We start from the raw sequence: 17,871 nt of genomic DNA, 5'->3' as shown, positions 1-17,871 counted from the left end.
TAAAACACTTCAGCCAAAAAGTAGATATTGCTGTTATGACCATGGTTTTGTGGTTATGTGGAAAACTTTTTCTTATATTTTACAGATGCTCAATGAAATATTTAGAGGTTGAATGTCATCGATGTCTGCATTTACCTTGAAATATTTTAGGAAAAAAGAAAGACAAAATAGCTGTATCAATTGTATCGAGGTAACTTATATGCCATTCTGTCTCCTCTGTGTTTGTAAAGGTTCATAATAAGTTTTTTAAAAGGAAAATAAAGTGCCAAAGGTAAAATAGTCTCTCCCTCCCAGTCAGAGCAATTTAATGCAGTTGAATTAAATGCCTGAAACAGTCACTGGCCCACACGGAGGACTCAACAATCTCTGTCAACATTTACTGAGGAACTACTTTGTGCCAGGCACTGGTCCAGAAGCTGGGGACACAGCAGGAAAGTCCCTGCCCTTGTGACAATAGGGAGTAAATATATGTTATCTAATCTATTGCTGTCAGGCTGTGATAAGTAAAGTGCAGAAAAACAAACCAGGTTGAAGAGGTGCAAGGGTACAAGTGAGGCAAGGTTGGTTTTAGGCCAGGTAATCCAGGAGGGCTTTCCTGAGGAGGTGATATTTGAAGAGAGGCTGAAGGTAGTGAGGGAAGAAGTCCAGGCAGATGGTCCAGGAAGAATTCCAGGGAGAGGAAACTGTGAGTACAAAGACCCTGAGGTGGGAGCAGATCTGATGAGATCTAGGAACAGCAGAGGGGCCAGTGTGACAGGAACAGTAGTAGGCTATGAGTAAGCAGTAGCTACCTCTACCACAGCAATAATGATTATACTATTGTTATTCTTACTAATGCATCAAAACCTTAAGGTAATCATTTTAAGATAAGGTAAGAAAAATCCCAAAGAAACTCTCTTTTCTAAGAGGTTAAGAGTGTGGGGGCTGACACCAGACTGTGAGGGTTCAAATTTCAGCTATTCAATAGCTGTGCTGCCTTGGGCAGGTTACTTAACTTCTCTGTGCCTCAAGTCCTCTATCTGGAAAGTAAAGCTAAGCGCCTCCCTCCCAGGGCCTGTGGGCTAGCGACAGAAAAGTGTACACCCAAAGCACTTGCACAGTGCCTGGCACATAGCAAGTGCTCAATAAAAATCATCACTGCCATTGTTATTGCTGTTGGGCCTGACTCTAGACTCTGGCCCTGTGTTTCCTTTCTGGGGGATAGGGATGGAGGTAGAGCTGCAATGAGTCTTAGGATAGCTGTTGTCCTGCTGATGACAGCAGGACAGGACAGCTCCCTAGCTAGGTCACCCTGGGTCAACTGATACCCTCCTTGCCAAGTTTCAGTTTCCTCATGTGGAAAATGGGGTCCCTCTTGGGACTGGCGTGAAGACTGAATGAGATATTAATGCATATGACGTGGGGAGATAGAAAGTCAGGGTGTTGGTCCAAGTAGGCTTGAGACCCAGCTCACCTACTTGCTCCTGGGGGACCCTGGGCAGATGGCTTCACACCACAAATCTTTGCTTTTCCCAGCTGTGAAACGGATCTGGGGTGGGTGGAGGCATCTCTCAGTGAAAGGAAGGTTCAAGTTTGGGATCACATGGAGCTGTGTGGTCCGGCACTACCACTTCTTGGCCGGATGACCTCACTGCTCCGGACCACGATTTTCTGTTTTTGTTTTTTTTTTAAATAAATTTATTTATTTATTTATTTATTTTTGGCTGCATTGGGTCTTTGTTGCTGCGCATGGGCTTTCTCTAGTTGCGGCGAGCAAGGGCTACTCTTTGTTGCGGTGCGCAGGCTTCTCATTGTGGTGGCTTCTCTTGTTGTGGAGCACAGGCTCTAGGCACGCGGGCTTCAGTAGTTGTGGCACACGGGCTCAGTAGTTGTGGCTCGTGGGCTCTAGAGTGCAGGCTCAGTAGCTGTGGCGCAGGGGCTTAGTTGCTCCGTGGCATGTGGGATCTTCCCGGACCAGGGCTCGAACCCGTGTCTCCTGCATTGCCAGGCGGATTCTTAACCACTGTGCCACCAGGGAAGGCCCACGATTTTCTCTTTTATTTGAAGAATGAGAGAAATAACTCGGAACCCTCCCATCCCAACCTCAGACTGCTCTGGTCTCCCGAAATCTGTCCATCTGTCTCTCCCTTTCTGTTTCTCTGTGTTTTTCTATCTCTCTGTCTTGCTCCTTTTCTTTGCCTCTCTCTGTCTCTCTCCATCCTATCTCTCTGACTCTCTGTCCTCTATCTCTGTGTCTCTGTATCTTTTTTTCTGTCTCTCTGTCTCTGTTGTTTGTCTCTCTCAATGCCTGTCTTTGTTTCTTTCTCTCTGTCTCTTTCTGTCTCTCTGTCTCTGTCTCTGACTTGTTCTCTCTCTCTCTCTCAAGTGACACACACTGTGAGGTCCAGTGACGTATTACAGGAAGGGGCAGGCAGGGGGCTGGGCCGTGCACAATCCCAGAAAAGCGGCAGGAATGTCAGTTCCTTCCTCCTCGTGACTCACCTGGGCCTCACCCAGCTCCTACCTGCCTGCTGGGTCCTGGGCGAGGCCCATGGGTTTCGGGGGCTTCCCGGGGCTGAGGAAAGGAGAATCTCGTGCAGAGACAGAGAGGGAGAGAGATCGAGAGAGACAGAGACAGAGAAAGAAACAGACAGGTAAGGAGAGAGAGTGAGAGAGATAGAGCCAGAGGACAAAGACAGACTAACCAGGGACTTCCCTGGCAGTCCAGTGGCTAAGACTCTGCGCTTCCACTGCAGGGGGCACAGGTTCAATCCCTGGTGGGGGAACTAAGATCCCGCAGGCTGTGCGGCCAAAAGAAATAAAAAAAAAAAGTAGATAACCAACAAGGACCTACTGTATAGCACAGGGAACTCTGCTCAATATTCTGTAATAACCTAAATGGGAAAAGAATTTGGAAAAGAATAGACATATGTATATGTATAACTGAATCACTTTGCTGTACACCTGAAACTAATACAACATTGTAAATCAACTATAAAATAAAAATTTTTGAAAAAAGATGAAAAGGTTCTGAAGATTGGTTGCACAACAATGTGAATGTACTTAACACTACTGAACTGTACACGTAAAATGATTAAAATAGTAAATTTTATGTTACATGCATTTTATCAAAATTAATTTCTTTCATTAATAAAAATAAGGAAAAAAGAAAACAGCAGTTGAGAGCCAAGCAAGAAACAGAGGGACAGAGAGAGACTGACAGACGGAGTTAGTGAGAACAACCTCCAATTGCCTTCAATGAGAGAAAAGTAGAGACAGACTGACAGATACTGTGTGTGTGTGTGTGTGTGTGTGCGCGCGCGCACGTGCGCGCACATCCAAGACCCCCTCAGCCTCTTGCCACCTGCCTGAGGAAGTGACCCCCTCTGGCCTGGGCTGAGAGTGCGGCTGGGGCTTCAGCTGTTACCTCCCCAACTCCAGGAGGCCTGCCAGGTAACACCCATGGGCTTTCCCAGCCTGGCCTGGCCGCCTACTACCTGGGGGACATCTCCTCCCAGGGCCTTGGCTTTCCCTCTGCAAAAACAAGGGACAGAAGAGGACTCACCTTCAGGAGCGGCAGAGCTGGGAGACCCCTGAGGTCCGCACCCATCATTTTCCAGACAGAGAAACTGAGGCCCAAAGGGGAGACTGTAAGTGAGGCTCTCTCTGTCTCAGTTTGACCGGACGCCAGTGCTATGCAAGACACTGGTCTGAGTGCTTTCTCTATATAACTCGGTGACTCCTCACAGTGGCCTGTTTTACAGTTGAGGAAACTGGGGTTCACAGGGGTGTGGTAGGCTGAGCCGTGGCCTCCCAAGATATCCAGGTCCTAAGCCCTGCAACCTGTGAATGTTACCTCATGTGAGAAAAAGGGTCTTTGCAGATGTGATTAAGTCAAGGAGCTTAAGATGGGGACATTCATTATCCTGATGGTGTGAGTGAGCTCTACCTGTAACCACAAGTGTCCTTACAGAGGGAGGTAGGTGGACCTGTGACTATAGACAGAGTGGAGGAAAGCAGGGTCAGAGAAAGAAGATGTTTTGCTGCTGGCTTTGGAGATGGAGGGAGGGGCCACGAACCAAGGAATGCAGGATGTGCAGCTCGAGCTACTGAAAAAAGGCAGGGCGATCACTGCACCGCTACGGTCTCTGGTCTCTGGAGGGAGCGCTGCCCTGCTAACCCCTTGGTTTGGACCCCTTAAGACTCATTTCGGGGACTTCCCTGGCAGTCCAGTGGTTAAGACTTCGCCTTCCAGTGTGGAGGGTGCAGGTTCCCTCCCTGGTGAGGGAGCTACAATTCTACATTCCACATGCCTCGTGGCCAAAAACCCAAAACATAAAACAGAAGCAATAGTGTAACAAATTCAATAAAAGACTTAAAAAAAAAAAAAAGACTCGGACTTCCCTGGTGGCGCAGTGGTTAAGAATCCGCCTGCCATGTAGGGGACACAGGTTTGAGCCCCGGTCCGGGAAGATCCCACATGCCATGGAGCAACTAAGCCCGTGCGCCACAACTACTGAGCCTGCGCTCTGGAGCCTGTGAGCCACAACTACCGAAGCCTGCGTGCCTAGAGCCCGTGCTTCGCAAAAAGACAAGCAACCGCAATGAGAAGCCCACGCACCGCAATGAAGAGAAGACCGCGCTCTCCGCAACTAGAGAAAGCCTGCGCGCAGCGAGGGCCCAAGGCAGCCAAAAATAAAAATAAATAAAAAATACAAAAATTTATATTTTAAAAAAAGACTCATTTCAGATTTCCAACCTCCAGTGCTGTAAGAGAATATATTTCTGTTGCTTTAAGGCACTAAGTCGGTGGTAATTTATTACAGCAACAATAGCAAATGAATACAAGAGGTTAAATCATTTGCCTGTGATGACTTGTAAGTACAGAGTCAGGTTTGGACCCAAGCCGTCTGTCTCTACCGCCTGATCTCATAACTACCATGCTGAGTGTCTCTGCCTTCGGGGGACAAGAACCGGGAGCTGGAAGCCCCCAGCCTTTTTCCATCCCGTCCTCCACCAGTCAGTCCTCTTTGCCATGCCTCCCTCTGGTTTCATGAGGCTGGGGTGACCTGGGGAGAATAGGGGAGCCAGAGGAAAAAAATGTGTTGAGTTTGTGCAAAGAAAGGTTTTCCTGCCTCTAGCACTTAGCAGCTCAAGTTTCCCCACTTAGCTGCAATAGCAGAAATAACCATTGCAATCCAAGGGCTAATGTTGCTAATAGATAAAAATCTCCTATCAGGAATGGAAGGGTGTGCCCCACCTTCAAAAAAAAGGAAAGAAAGAGAAAAGGATATGTTGAAGTCCTAACTCACCGTACTCAGAATGTGACCTTATTTGGAAACAGGGTTGTTGCTGATGTAATTAGTTAAGCTGAGGTCACAGTGGAGTAGGGTGTTCCCCTAATCCAATGTGATTGGTGTCTTTATAAGAAGATGGTCATGTGAAGACAGAGACACAGGGAGAAGGCCATGTGATGCTAAAAGCAGAGATTGGAGTTATGAGTTGCCAGCCAAAGACTACTAGCAAATCACAAGAAGGCGCCAAGAGGCAAGAAAGGATCCCCTGACGGGTTTCAGAGACAGCACAGTCCTGCCAACACCTGAATTTTGGACTTCCAGCCTCCAGATTGCGAGGCAATACATTTCTGTTGTTTCAGGCCACCCAGTTTGTGGTACTTTGCTGTGGCAGCCACAGGACACTGATACAGCTCCTATGAATCGATAGAAAAATTAGGAAAGGATGGAAGAAGAAACACAATGACTCTTGTAAAAATGACACTGAAATACCATTTGCATCAGCTGGCTTTTGCTAGATTACACCACCCCAAATTTGAGTGGCTTGAAATAACAAACATTATGCCTTGAGATTCTGTGGCTTGGCTGGGCCCATCTTGGTCTAGGCCGGCTCAGCCGGGCCTGGTTGATCTTGGATGGCTTCACTTGTAGGTTGGTTGTCAACTGGAATAGCTGGGATGCCCAGAGCCTCTGCCATCCTACAGGAGGCAAGCTGGTTGGCACAGTGGCAAAAGGGTTCTCAGCAGCAACAAGGTGATGACAGAAGCAGCAAGTTCCCCTTAGGCAGAGGCTCAGAACTCATGCAATGTTAATTCTGCCACATTCTATGGCCAAAGCAAGTTCCAGGACTGGCTCAGAGTTGAGGAGAGGGAAATAGACTCCATCTCTCTCTCTGTCTCTCTCTCTCTCTTTTTATTATTTTTGGCCACACTGCCCTGCGTGGTATGCGGGATCTTAGTTCCCCAACCAGGGATCGAACTCGCGCCCTCTGCAGTGGAAGCATGGAGTCGTAACCACTGGACCGCCAGGGGAGCAAGGACCGCCTCTTGATGGAAGGAACCGCACAGAATTGATGGCCACCAGCATCCTACCACACCCCTTCACCTATGAATTGGCAAAAATAAAACAGTTGGATGATACACAGAGTTGGCCAGTCTGTGGGGAAATGGACACTCGCCCACTGCTGGTGGGAGTGTAAATTGGTACAACCCCATGGACGGTCATTTTGCAATTGCTCTCAAAATTACAAATGTAGCAAACTTTTCTGATGTTGCAAAACCGCTTAACCGCTTCTGGGAACTCAGTACCTATGTTCTTCTTTCACGGCAGCATCGTTTGTAATACCGAGTGATGGGAACATACCAAACTGTACAAGAGGTACACTTAACCAATGGAAAAAAGAAAGGGGAAACTATGTAATTCAGGTTACATGATTGTCAGGTGGAAAAATCTAGGGGCAGAACAGTGTGTATCATATCCTGTTGTTTGTACATAAAAGGGGGGTGTGCATATGCCCATATTTGCTTGGACACGCATTAGCGAACTGCTCTGATGTCCCCTCACCTCCAGGTTTCAAATTAAGGACAGGGAAACGTCCACCCCTGCCTCCCTGCCCTTCACACTCTTTACCCGGAAAGTCTCGTGTGTGTGCAGCTCATGGCCTGTTTACCCAGCCTGAGTTATCAGCTAACCTTTGAGGAGACTGGCTGCTAGTCATGAAGCACCAGGAGCCGCTCTCTCCTCCTGGACTCCAGACTCCCTGGGGACTGTTCTCCCTTCTTCCCACTGCTCCTGAACCAAGGGGCTCAAGATCCACCTGGGAAGGAGGTGGGCTTCCTCCCCAAACTTGTCCCTGCTACAGCACTCTGTCAGGAAGAGCCACCTCCAGGCTCCTGTCTTTCTCCCTTAGGACTGGCACCTTGCAGAGAGAGCTCCTTGACTGTACTCCCTGATTGAGGGCCCTTCCCCAGAGTCTGGGAAGTCTGACAGTCCTGCGGAGTGACCTTGGATTGGTCGTTTCTCTCAGTTGGGCTCTCTTGTCTCAGCCAAGGGGGTAGGCCAACCCCAGCCTTGCCACGCCCACAGCTAAATGATGATGATGATGGTGATGATGATGATGATGATGATGATGGTGATGATGATGATGATGATGGTGATGATGATGATGATGGTGATGATGATGATGATGGTGATGATGGTGATGGTGATGATGATGATGATGATGATGATGACGGTGATGATGATGATGATGATGATGACGGTGATGATGATGATGATGATGATGATGGTGATGATGATGATGATGATGATGGTGATGATGATTATGATGAGGTGATGACGATGAGATGATGATAAGGTGATGATGATGATTAGAGCATCTGTTGTTCTCAGTGCTCTTCTCCGATGCATCAGTTCATTTTATCCTCACAGCAGCCCTGTGATGTAGGTCTTCCTATTTGCCCTGTTTGACAAATGAGGAAACTGAGACTCGGGGGTGAAATGTCCAAGACCACCCAGCTTGAAGCAACAGAACTGGAACTTGAATCCAGGCCTTCTGATTCCGCAGTGCTCATCCCCCTCTGCACGGGTGTGTGGTTTCCTTGAAGCCTGAACATCATTAGTATAAATCACCTTAACAGTAAAGCAGCCAACGTTTATGGAGTGCTTACTGAAGGCCCTGGCTTGATGCCAGTTTAATGTCACCAGGGCAGTGACATATCACTCATCTTATCTGCGTAGGGACTGGTGGAGGCCTGATGACCTCACTTGTTTCCTTCCTGGGAAGTGCCAGCCAAGCTGTGGTCTCCTAAGATCTAATATGGATCCTGCGGGTGGGGCAGGGATCCCTGACCTAACCTCCGAGGTCAGAGCCTGAGTTTGCAGAAGAATGGAACTGTCCATTGAGGATTAACAATTCTGATTTAAAATCATAGGGCTTAGGACGTCCCTGGTGGTGCAGTGGTTAAGAATCCCCCTGCCAATGCAGGAGACACGGGTTCGAGCCCTGGTCCGGGAAGATCCCACATGCCACGGAGCAACTAAGCCCACGCGCCACAACTACTGAGCCCACGTGCTGCAACTACTGAAGCCGGTGCACCTAGAGCCCCTGCTCTGCAACAAGAGAAGCCACTGCAACGAGAAGCTCGCGCACCACAACGAAGAGTAGCCCCTACTCGCCGCAACTAGAGAAAGCCGGCGTGCAGCAACGAAGACCCAACGCAGCCAAAAATTTTTTTTTAAAATCCAGACTAGAAAGAAAAGGATCTCAGGGTTCAACACAAGGCCCCAAACAAGGGAAGGGATAGCCCCAGGGTTCCTCCGCAAAGGAGAGGCCGGTGGGGACTCAAAGCTCGTGAAGAGACATTCCAAGCATCGGGGCTGGAAGGCCCTTCGTGGGTGGTTGAGATGGACCTTATTCCCATTGAACAGATGTGCAAATCAAAGCTGCCCAGCAGAGGCGGGGCAAGAGAGCAGTGCAGGCCTCATCCAGAGAAAGGGAGCTGTCTTCCCTCTCCCCTCTTGGAGAAACCCAGTGGTCAATTCAGTGGGGCCTGCGTTCAAACCCTGGTTGTGCCAATGTCCTCACTTTGTGGCCTTGGACAAGGCCCTGGACTGCTCTGAGCCTTAGTTTCCTTCTCTGTTAGATGGGGAAACTCAGGGCTGATTTCAACTGTACCAGCTGTAAAAATATTGAGATACCTCCAGATTTGGTTGGTAAAAATCTGCTCCCCCAAGACCCTGGTTGCCCCCCAACCTATGGCATGTCTGGGTCCTCCCAGACATCCCCAGGTTCTACTAACTAAAAGGGAAACACCAGGTCAGTGGAGGGCACCAGGACATTGCTCTAGTAATGGGGCCGAATTGTTACTGCTGCATAGCCTGGCCTATACTGACTGATGGTCAAATATTTTGAATATGCCTCCTGGGGTTAATGGCGATAGCTTGTAGGATTATTGTAAGGAGCTAGTGAGTTAACATCTCTATGGAATGACCAGCAAACCTATTAGTAATAATAATAATAATAATAATAATAATAACAACATGCCCATCGTTCTTCTTTGGCTTCGCTGAGTAGCCTCCAGCTTGTCCTACATGCCCCTCAGGAATCAGTTTCCCCATCTCCGCATTCCCTAAGCCCTTTCCCCAACTCCCAGTGGCCAGGATGGCAGGTGGGGCCGCTATCTCCGCAGCCTATTTTGCTCTCCCTCTTCCAGGGCTGCCACCCTAGCCAATGCCCTTGAATAAAAGGGCAGGGCACCTGGGTTCCGCTTCCTCCTCTCCGGCCTGGATCATGCTCTGGCTCCTCTCTCCTCTGGCGCTCCTGGGAGCGCTGGCAGCCTCAGAAGGTAGGCGCATTGTGTGTGGTCCCTCAGAGAGGGAGAGGGTGGGCCCCAAGGCCACATGGGTGGTGGGAGTCTGAGTGCCAGCTTCTTGTATCTTGGCTTTTTGTCCAACGGAAGCAGCTCGAGGGAGTGTTTGAGAGCATAGTTCTGGAGCCAGGCTGCCTGGGTTCAAATCCTGGCTCTGCCACTTCTTAGCTGTGTGATCTTGAGCAAGCCACTTAACCTCTCTGTGCCTCAGTTTCCCCATCTGTGAAATGAGGGTGATAATGACTCTGCCTCAGGGGGCTCTTGGGGGCATTCACTGAATTAATATGTTTGAAGAGATAGAAAAGCGTTAAATTCATTAACTTGAGATGTCTGGGTTTGGGGGGTTTTTAATAAATTTATTTATTTATTTATTTTTGGCTGCGTTGGGTCTTCGTTGCTGCGCGCAGGCTTTCTCCAGTTGCGGCAAGCTGGGGCTACTCTTCGTTGCGGAGCACGGGCTCTAGGCGCGTGGGCTTCAGTAGTTGTGGCACGTGGGCTCAGTAATTGTGGCTTGCGGGCTCTAGAGGGCGGTTCAGTAGTTGTGGTGCACGGGCTTAGTTGCTCCGCGGCATGTGGGATCTTCCCAGACCAGGGCTCGAACCCGTGTCTCCTGCATTGGCAGGCGGATTCTTAAGCACTGCGCCACCAGGGAAGTCCCTGGGTTTTCTTTAATTAGCAGTAGTCTTTTGATGTTCGACTACCTGTGGGGTTTTTTGTTTGTCTTTGCAGAAACTCCTATATACCCTGGCTCCTCCCCTACCTTTTTGGAACAGTCCCTCAGAACTATCTGAGAGGGGGTATCCCAGGCTTAAGTCCTCAGGCATGCCCGAAATAAAACATAATCCTCAACTTAAAATTTTTTTTGGTTTGTTTGAGGAGCTTTTTATGAGCTTAGAACAGTATCAGGTCATAAGTGGCCCTGCCTGAAGGTGAGTTATTATTCATAACTTATTATTATTCCTTTACCTCATCTGCCTATCTCCCCCCTGGTTCTAATTCTACCCGCTTTGGCTGGGAATTAAGTGGTCAAAACCTAGCCAGGACCTCGCTGCGTGCGTAATTGTGGGTGGGACTCTAAGTCCTCATCTGTAAGAGGAAGGTATGAGTCAAGGTCAGACCTTCTCAGACTGTGTGTCTTAGAGCCTTGAGGTTTCTTGGAAGAGCCTCAGGGACCTCTTGGGGGTTAAGATGAAGACTCACTAGACATCGTCCTCAGCCCAGCTGATAAAGAGAAATGATGAAGGGAAATGACACTCTTATCTGTTCAGTTCTGGACTTGGAGGGGGGAAACGTTGCGAAAAAGAGTTCCACGGTGAGAACTGATAGATTACACGGAGATTATCCTCAGCCCCAGCTTGGAGGTGCTGATTCCAGCCCCCAAACTTTGCCCACACTGTTTTGCCCACCTGGAATGCCATTTACTCACCACCAGGAAAATGTTCCTTGATCTTCTCCCAACAGTCCTCCCACCCCCAGCCCTTAGTTCTATTCTGTATTTTTACTTTTATTATTATCCTTTTTTGGCCGTGCCAAGCAGCTTGCGGGATCTTAGTTCCCCAGCCAGGGATTGAACCCAGGCCCTTGGCAGTGAATGCGCCGAATCCTAACCACTGGACCGCGAGGGAATTCCCCTTTAGTTCTATTCTTGAATTGTGCGTGAGAGTGTGTTTGTTTGTTTTCCTTTTCTCCTTCTCAAATCACAAGTTCTGATCACCCCTCTCTCTCCACAGGGACCTCCAAGATGTGTCCAGTCTGCCCTCTGCTAGGAAACTGCACAGAGATCATCTGTCCTCCAGCCCGGGACTCCTGCTTGTTTAGCCAGTTGCAGCTGGGTGGGGGATCGGCCAGGGGGTGGGCAGGGAGGATGGACAAAGTACCCAAAGTGGGTGGGCAGGGGTCAGAGGGGAGAGGCCTGGACCTGCCGCCCTGGGACTGAAGGTTCCAAACTTTGCCTGGTAGCTCAGCTCACTGCCGCGGGGGGTTGGGGGATGGGGTGCTCTCAACACCAGCTGAGGCCCCAGATTGACCTCTGGGCATTGCTGCAGAGGAGCAGAGGTCTGGGAGGGCTTGGGGGTGGTCTCTAACTTCCCCTCCTCAACTTCTGTCGCCAGCAAATGGGACTCTCGTCAAGAATGGGTCCTGCGTGGCCCCTGGGGAATGCCGAAGAGATGTCTACTCCCTGACCTACGGCCCCGACTTAAGTCTCTGGATCAGAACAGCCTGTTGTGAAAACAGCTGTAGCAGGTTTATCCGACAAGGTTGGTCAGCGCGACCTGGGGGTCACACACCCGGGTGGGGTGTCATGGGAACTTGGCCTTGGTTTCCGGCTCTGCCTGGCTGCCTGAGACAGGAAGAACCTCAGTTTTCTCATCTGGAAAATGGGTGTGAAATAACTTTGGCAGGGGGTGCATCCAGCGCAGGGCTGGCATATAGTAGGCACTCTATGAATTGTAGCTGTGCTTATCCAGTTATTGGCGGTGGGGCTGGAGAGAAGCCCCAGACTCTTATTTCTCCTTAGGAGAGGGGCTGCCCCGAAGGATAGTCAAGCAGAACAAGGAATGTCATGGGTGGTGATGGGCTCTGGTGTAGGGTAAGGGGAGGTGCTCATTTTCAGGTGCTGACTTTGCACTTGCTCGACCTTGACGATGAGCATCTCCTCGCTGGCTCACTCCAGACCTGTCTCTGAGTGGTGATAAAGATCACTTTTGGTTGCCTGGTTATTTTTTCCAGAGAAGGAATTTTGTATTTGGCAGGTATAGCAGTGGGGAGACTTGAGACAGCTCCACATTCAGGGCTACTAGCCATCCTTCCAGACACCCGGGATTTCCCTCCTCCTAAACTGTGCACGTCAACCAAATAAAATAGCCAAGTCCAAGCTGAGAGGTGGGCATGCTATTCAGCATATAAAATGCCAATTATGAGTACAACTGCATCAAACAAAACTCCTATGTGTAAAGAAAGGTTGAAGGGACTACCTCGGAATACTTAGAGTAATTGTCTTTTTTTATTATTAAAATTTTTTTTTTATTTTAAAATAAACATATACATATATGCATTCTTTTTCAGATTCTTCTACTGATCATTTCTTTTTGGTTCTTTTAAAATTTTTTATTTTATTTTATTTTATTTATTTTTGCCACACCACACGGCTTGTGGGATCTTAGTTCCCTGACCAGGGATTGAACCCAAGCCCTGGGCAGTGAGAGTGTGGAGTCCTAGCCACTGGACTGCCAGAGAATTCCCTAAAAATCTTTATTTTATATTGGACTATAGTTGATTTACAATATTGTGTTAATTTCAGTCCCTAACCACTGGACTGCCAGAGAATTCCCTAAAAATCTTTATTTTATATTGGACTATAGTTGATTTACAATATTGTGTTAGTTTCAGGTGTACTGGAGTAATTGTCTGTTGGTAGATGCTCATAGCAGTGCTGTCTGTAGAAATACAATGTGAGCCACATTAGGGAATGAAAGTCTTTCTAGTAGCCACATTCAAAAGCACAAAGAAACAGGTGAAATTAATTTAAGAATCGACCTTATTTAAGGTACCATATCTAAACTATTACTTCAACATGGAGATAATTAATGAGATATTTTACTTTCTTTTCCCAAACTAAGCCTCCGAAATCTAGAGTGTGTTTATACTCACGACGCCTCCCAAAGGGAACCAGCCACAGTTTAACTACTTAATAGCCGTGTGTAGACAGCAGCCACGTATCAATCAGCACAGTTCTCTACTTTTCTATATCTGCCAATGTTTCAGTATAAACCCATGTTAAAACGATACGTGGTGGGCTTCCCTGGTGGTGCAGTGGTTGAGAGTCCGCCTGCCAATACAGGGGACACGGGTTCGAGCCCTGGTCTGGGAAGATCCCACATGCCGCGGAGCAACTGGGCCCGTGAGCCACAACTACTGAGCCTGCGCGTCTGGAGCCTGTGCTCCGCAACAAGAGAGGCCGCGATAGTGAGAGGCCCGCGCACCGCGAAGAAGAGTGGCCCCCGCTTGCCACAACTAGAGAAAGCCCTCGCACAGAAACGAAGACCCAACACAGCCAAAAATAAATAAATAAATAAATAAATTAAAAAAAACAAAAGCAAAAACAATATGTGGCTTAGTTTTGACTCAGGAAAAACATGCTTAAGTGGCTTCCTCTTAAATGTTTCAGATCTCTAAGAAAACTCTGAAAACTAATCAGATGGTGGAGTACCGCTCTTTTGTAGAACACCACAATATCTTAAAACCTAAAATAACAGGATCACCTTTTCGTCACATTTGGAATTTGGGGTCTTTGAGGGAGGGCTTCTGTCTGTGTGGTCAGTGCTGTGTCTTGAAAACAGGGCCTGGCACACAGTAGGTGCTCAAGAAATGTTTGTGGAATGAATGAAAGAAGCCTTGGGATTCAGCCTGAAGGTTTGTGTAGGACAAATGAACAGAGTGGGGCCAGCTCCACCTTTGGTTCTGTTCGCTGCTCCTCGGAATAAATCTTCAAGGGCCAGAAGGGTGTCTGAGACCAGGCTGGTGCCACTTTGGAGGAAAATGCTTTGGGTTTTTTTGTTTTTGTTTTTTTTAATTTTTGGCTGCATTGGGTCTTCATAGCTGTGCGCGGGCTTTCTCTAGTTGTGGTGAGTGGGGGCTACTCTTTGTTGTGGTGCGCGAGCTTCTCATTGCGGTGGTTTCCCTTGTTGTGGAGCACGGGCTCTAGGTGCGCAGGCTTCTGCAGTTGCGGCTTGTAGGCTCAGTAGTTGTGGCGCATGGGCTTAGTTGCTCCGCGGCATGTGGGATCTTCCTGGACCAGGGATCAAACCCATGTGCCGTGCATTGGCAGGCAGATTCTGAACCACTGCGCCACCAGGGAAGTCCTGCTCTGGGTTGTTGTGAGTGGAAACAGCAAGAACACAGGGCTGGAGGGGGAAAGGAGGGCTGAGAGGGGATCTCCCTCAGCCCCATCCTATCCTCACCACAACCGCTCCCACCAGAAGCAAGACCCGAAGCTCAGCCCAACGGGGTGAAGTGTTCCTACTGTTCTGGGAATAAGTCGGCCCCATGTGACTCCCTTTCGGTCATGAACTGCACCGGGAACCAGACTGTGTGTTTCACTCTCAGTGGGACATGGCGTGGAGGTAAGAGTTCCCTTCAGGAGGTCAGTTGCATGGCTGGCCTCCCTCCCACCTGCACAGATCAGTGTTGAGGTTTATTTGCATGTGTGTTCTGGTTATCTATTGCTACTTAACAAATCACTTTCACCCGTAGTGGCTTAAAATGACAACAATCATTTTACTAACTCTTACAGTTTTTCTAGGTTGGGAACTCAGGAAAAGTTCAGCTGGACAGTTCTGGGTCTCTCATATAGATACAGTCAGAGGGTTGCTGGAGCTAGAACTGCAGGGCTGAGGGCAACTAGGGGCTTGATGAGCATCTCATACATGTAGAATCCAGGCTTTTCCATGTGTTCTCTCCACATTGGTTAGATTGGGCTTCCTCATAGCATGGCTGCCTTGGGGCTTTTTGTATGGTGGCGGAGACTCCAATACACTGAATAATGCAGAAACAAGGCAGCAGCTTGGGCTAGTTGGCCCCCTTCTCTCTCCATGTAATCTCCAAGCTTCTCTGTGTGATTTCTCCTCGTTGGTCAAATTGGGCTTCCTCACATCATGGCTGCCACCACCTTTACATGGCAGCTGAAGAATTCGAGAGCAAGTATTCCAACAAACAAGGTGGCAGCTACATGGTCTTTTATGACCTAGCCTTGGAAATCACACCTTGTCCCTTCTGCCGTGCTTTATTGGTTGAAATGGTCACAAAAGTCCATTTGATTTCATGGAGAGGAGGTATAGACCCTCACCTTTTGGTCTTAAAGAATTTGCAGATGTATTTTTAAATCATCGCTATTGCTTGCAAATGGTTGGAGCAGAGGCTTTTTGAACAAAAGGCTTAGAATAGAACCAAACTGATCAGAGAATAGACTATCTATGAAGGCAGCAAAGTGAGAGAGAGAAGTGGCCTGGGCTTCTGCTCCTGGCAGTCTAGCCTGGCAGACTAGATTCTCTGAAGGGTCTTTCTTCTACAAACAGTGGCATGCTGGAAAGGTGGAGGTGGGAGGAACAAGAATGGGGGGCGTGGTCCACTCCAGTGGAGAGAGGTATTTTATCACCACCAGTGTTTAGAAATGCGGGTATATGGTGATAATAAAAAGCAGATTGACTTTCAGTTCGTTTTATTACTGGTTTTAACTGCTCTGCAGACAATATACCCTCTTACAGCCTGCTTCCAGGATGGATTGCTCCCACCACCCATCCCCCTTGGTACCGTTTACAGATGAACTAGATGCTGTCAGAAAAGTTTTTCCATGATTTCGGGGGCTTATGGGAAGTTAGGGAAATTTCCAAGGCTCCCCAAATAAAACTAAAATGTGAGCAGAAATCAGAGATCAGTGAGTGAAAATGAAAGGCACAGTGGCCCTGAGAGCGAATGCTGATAACAGCCTGTTTTAAGTGACCAGGTCTTGGGTCCACAGCATGGTTGGGGAGCTGACTCTTTAATCCCCACATAAGCCAGGGACCTTGGAAGGAGGCTGAAATGATCCCAAGTTGGTAGCACCTCCTGGCTCTCAGTATAAGCAAAGGCAAATCGTCTCCAGGGAAAAGCCCCCAGGACTCCCACAGATTGACATCAACCAAATGTGAGCTCACAATCCAGAGCCCATGAAATGCACAAGGAAACAAGCCACCATGAGTGATAGCAGGAGCAACAAACAACAGATAGAGGTCCACAAGGAACTCAGCTATTATAATTAGCAGCTACAGAATATAGCACAGCTATACGTGACATATATGAAGGAATAAAGTTAGACCCCTCCATATGAGCAGGCAACAAGCGGTTGTAAGAAATGACCAAATAGATTTGAAAATGAATCATACAGAACAATCAGGTGAGCTGGGAACTTTCAGACAGAGAAAGACAGACATCAAGGTGGGAAGGCTCAAGCTCTGAGTCTCCCCCTCAAGCTTCCCCCTGTTTCTGCAGGAGGCCCCCAAATCCTGAAGGGCTGTGCTACACCAGAGGTCTGCCACCTGCAAGCGAACACCACCCTGGGCCCAGAAGCGTCTGGATTTCATCTCACCACCAAGCCTGAATGCAACCACGCAGCTCCTACCACCCACCCAGGTGCTTTGAACCCTGACTTCCTGAGACCCTACCCTTTCTGCCCTCTCTGGATCCCAAATGCCCTTCCCGATCCTATGTGCTCCCAGGGTATCCCCTCCGCCTACCATCATGCTCCCAGGGAGTGCAATTACACACACGTACAGACTCATACCACCTGACACGTGGAAGCAGAAAGTCCCATTGGCATATATCCACACCTCCACAGACATCTACATCTACATCCCAGCACCCAAAAAACACTCCTACAGAAGAGCATGTACTTCAAAACACAAACATCCTGTTGTGTAAGCGAGATTAGACATCTAAACTCGATTTAGATAAGAAATCTGGCGGTCTTTCCCTTTTCTTCACTTCCTTGCTTGTGAAAGAAGCCAGATTTGCCAATAGTCTTCTTTCAGTTTAACAAAGAACATTGACAATAATTTTCATCATCCAGAAAAGAGAGATGTTAATTGAGATAGTATTTACCAGGGCAACAGCTTTTTAAGTGAGACAACTGACCAGAATTACAGACATTTCAGACCAGCAAAGAAAATGTTCAAACCTAGATAGAGCAGTATCCCCTCAGCTCCGGGGATGTAGAAGATGCTCTTGTTAGAAACCCGCACAGCAAGGACAGTTCTGTGATGAAGGGGATCTGTTTGCTGAATCTGCAGGCAAAGCAGGAACTTTCTCACCTTCACTTTCTCGGATTACCAGCTGCTAGGCAGTTTACTTTTCAAAACTAAGCAGAGGCTTAAATGAATGATCACGATGAAGAAAAAAAAAAAAAGGAAGACTTGGGAGCTAAAATTTACAACGTGGAAAGGGAAAAAGGGCAAAATAGGATTACTAACCACTGGAAGGTGGGACTTGGAATTTTTGTGTATACAGTCCCTGCGGGCATATAACATATCTGTGCAGAGACACATCGGTTGTCAGATCCAGACACGTGGACAGGGAAAGAGACAGGTACAAACATACAAAAGTACAAAATATACACAGACATACTGAAACACTTTACTAACATCCATATCTGTGCACCAACATATATATCCAAGCACTCCAAAGCTTGCTGGAAA

At 48.1% G+C, this 17,871-nt stretch overlaps 1 pseudogene; it reads right to left on the bottom strand.

The window, feature by feature from the left end:
- The window catches only part of LOC132353967 (carcinoembryonic antigen-related cell adhesion molecule 1-like), a 902,477-nt pseudogene that overhangs the window by 301,651 nt on the left and 582,955 nt on the right, over positions 1–17,871 (bottom strand).

Source organism: Balaenoptera ricei, chromosome 19 (genome assembly GCF_028023285.1).
Source record: "Balaenoptera ricei isolate mBalRic1 chromosome 19, mBalRic1.hap2, whole genome shotgun sequence".
In the NCBI taxonomy this organism is placed as follows: domain Eukaryota; kingdom Metazoa; phylum Chordata; class Mammalia; order Artiodactyla; family Balaenopteridae; genus Balaenoptera; species Balaenoptera ricei.
This window is presented reverse-complemented; position numbering and strand designations above follow the sequence as displayed.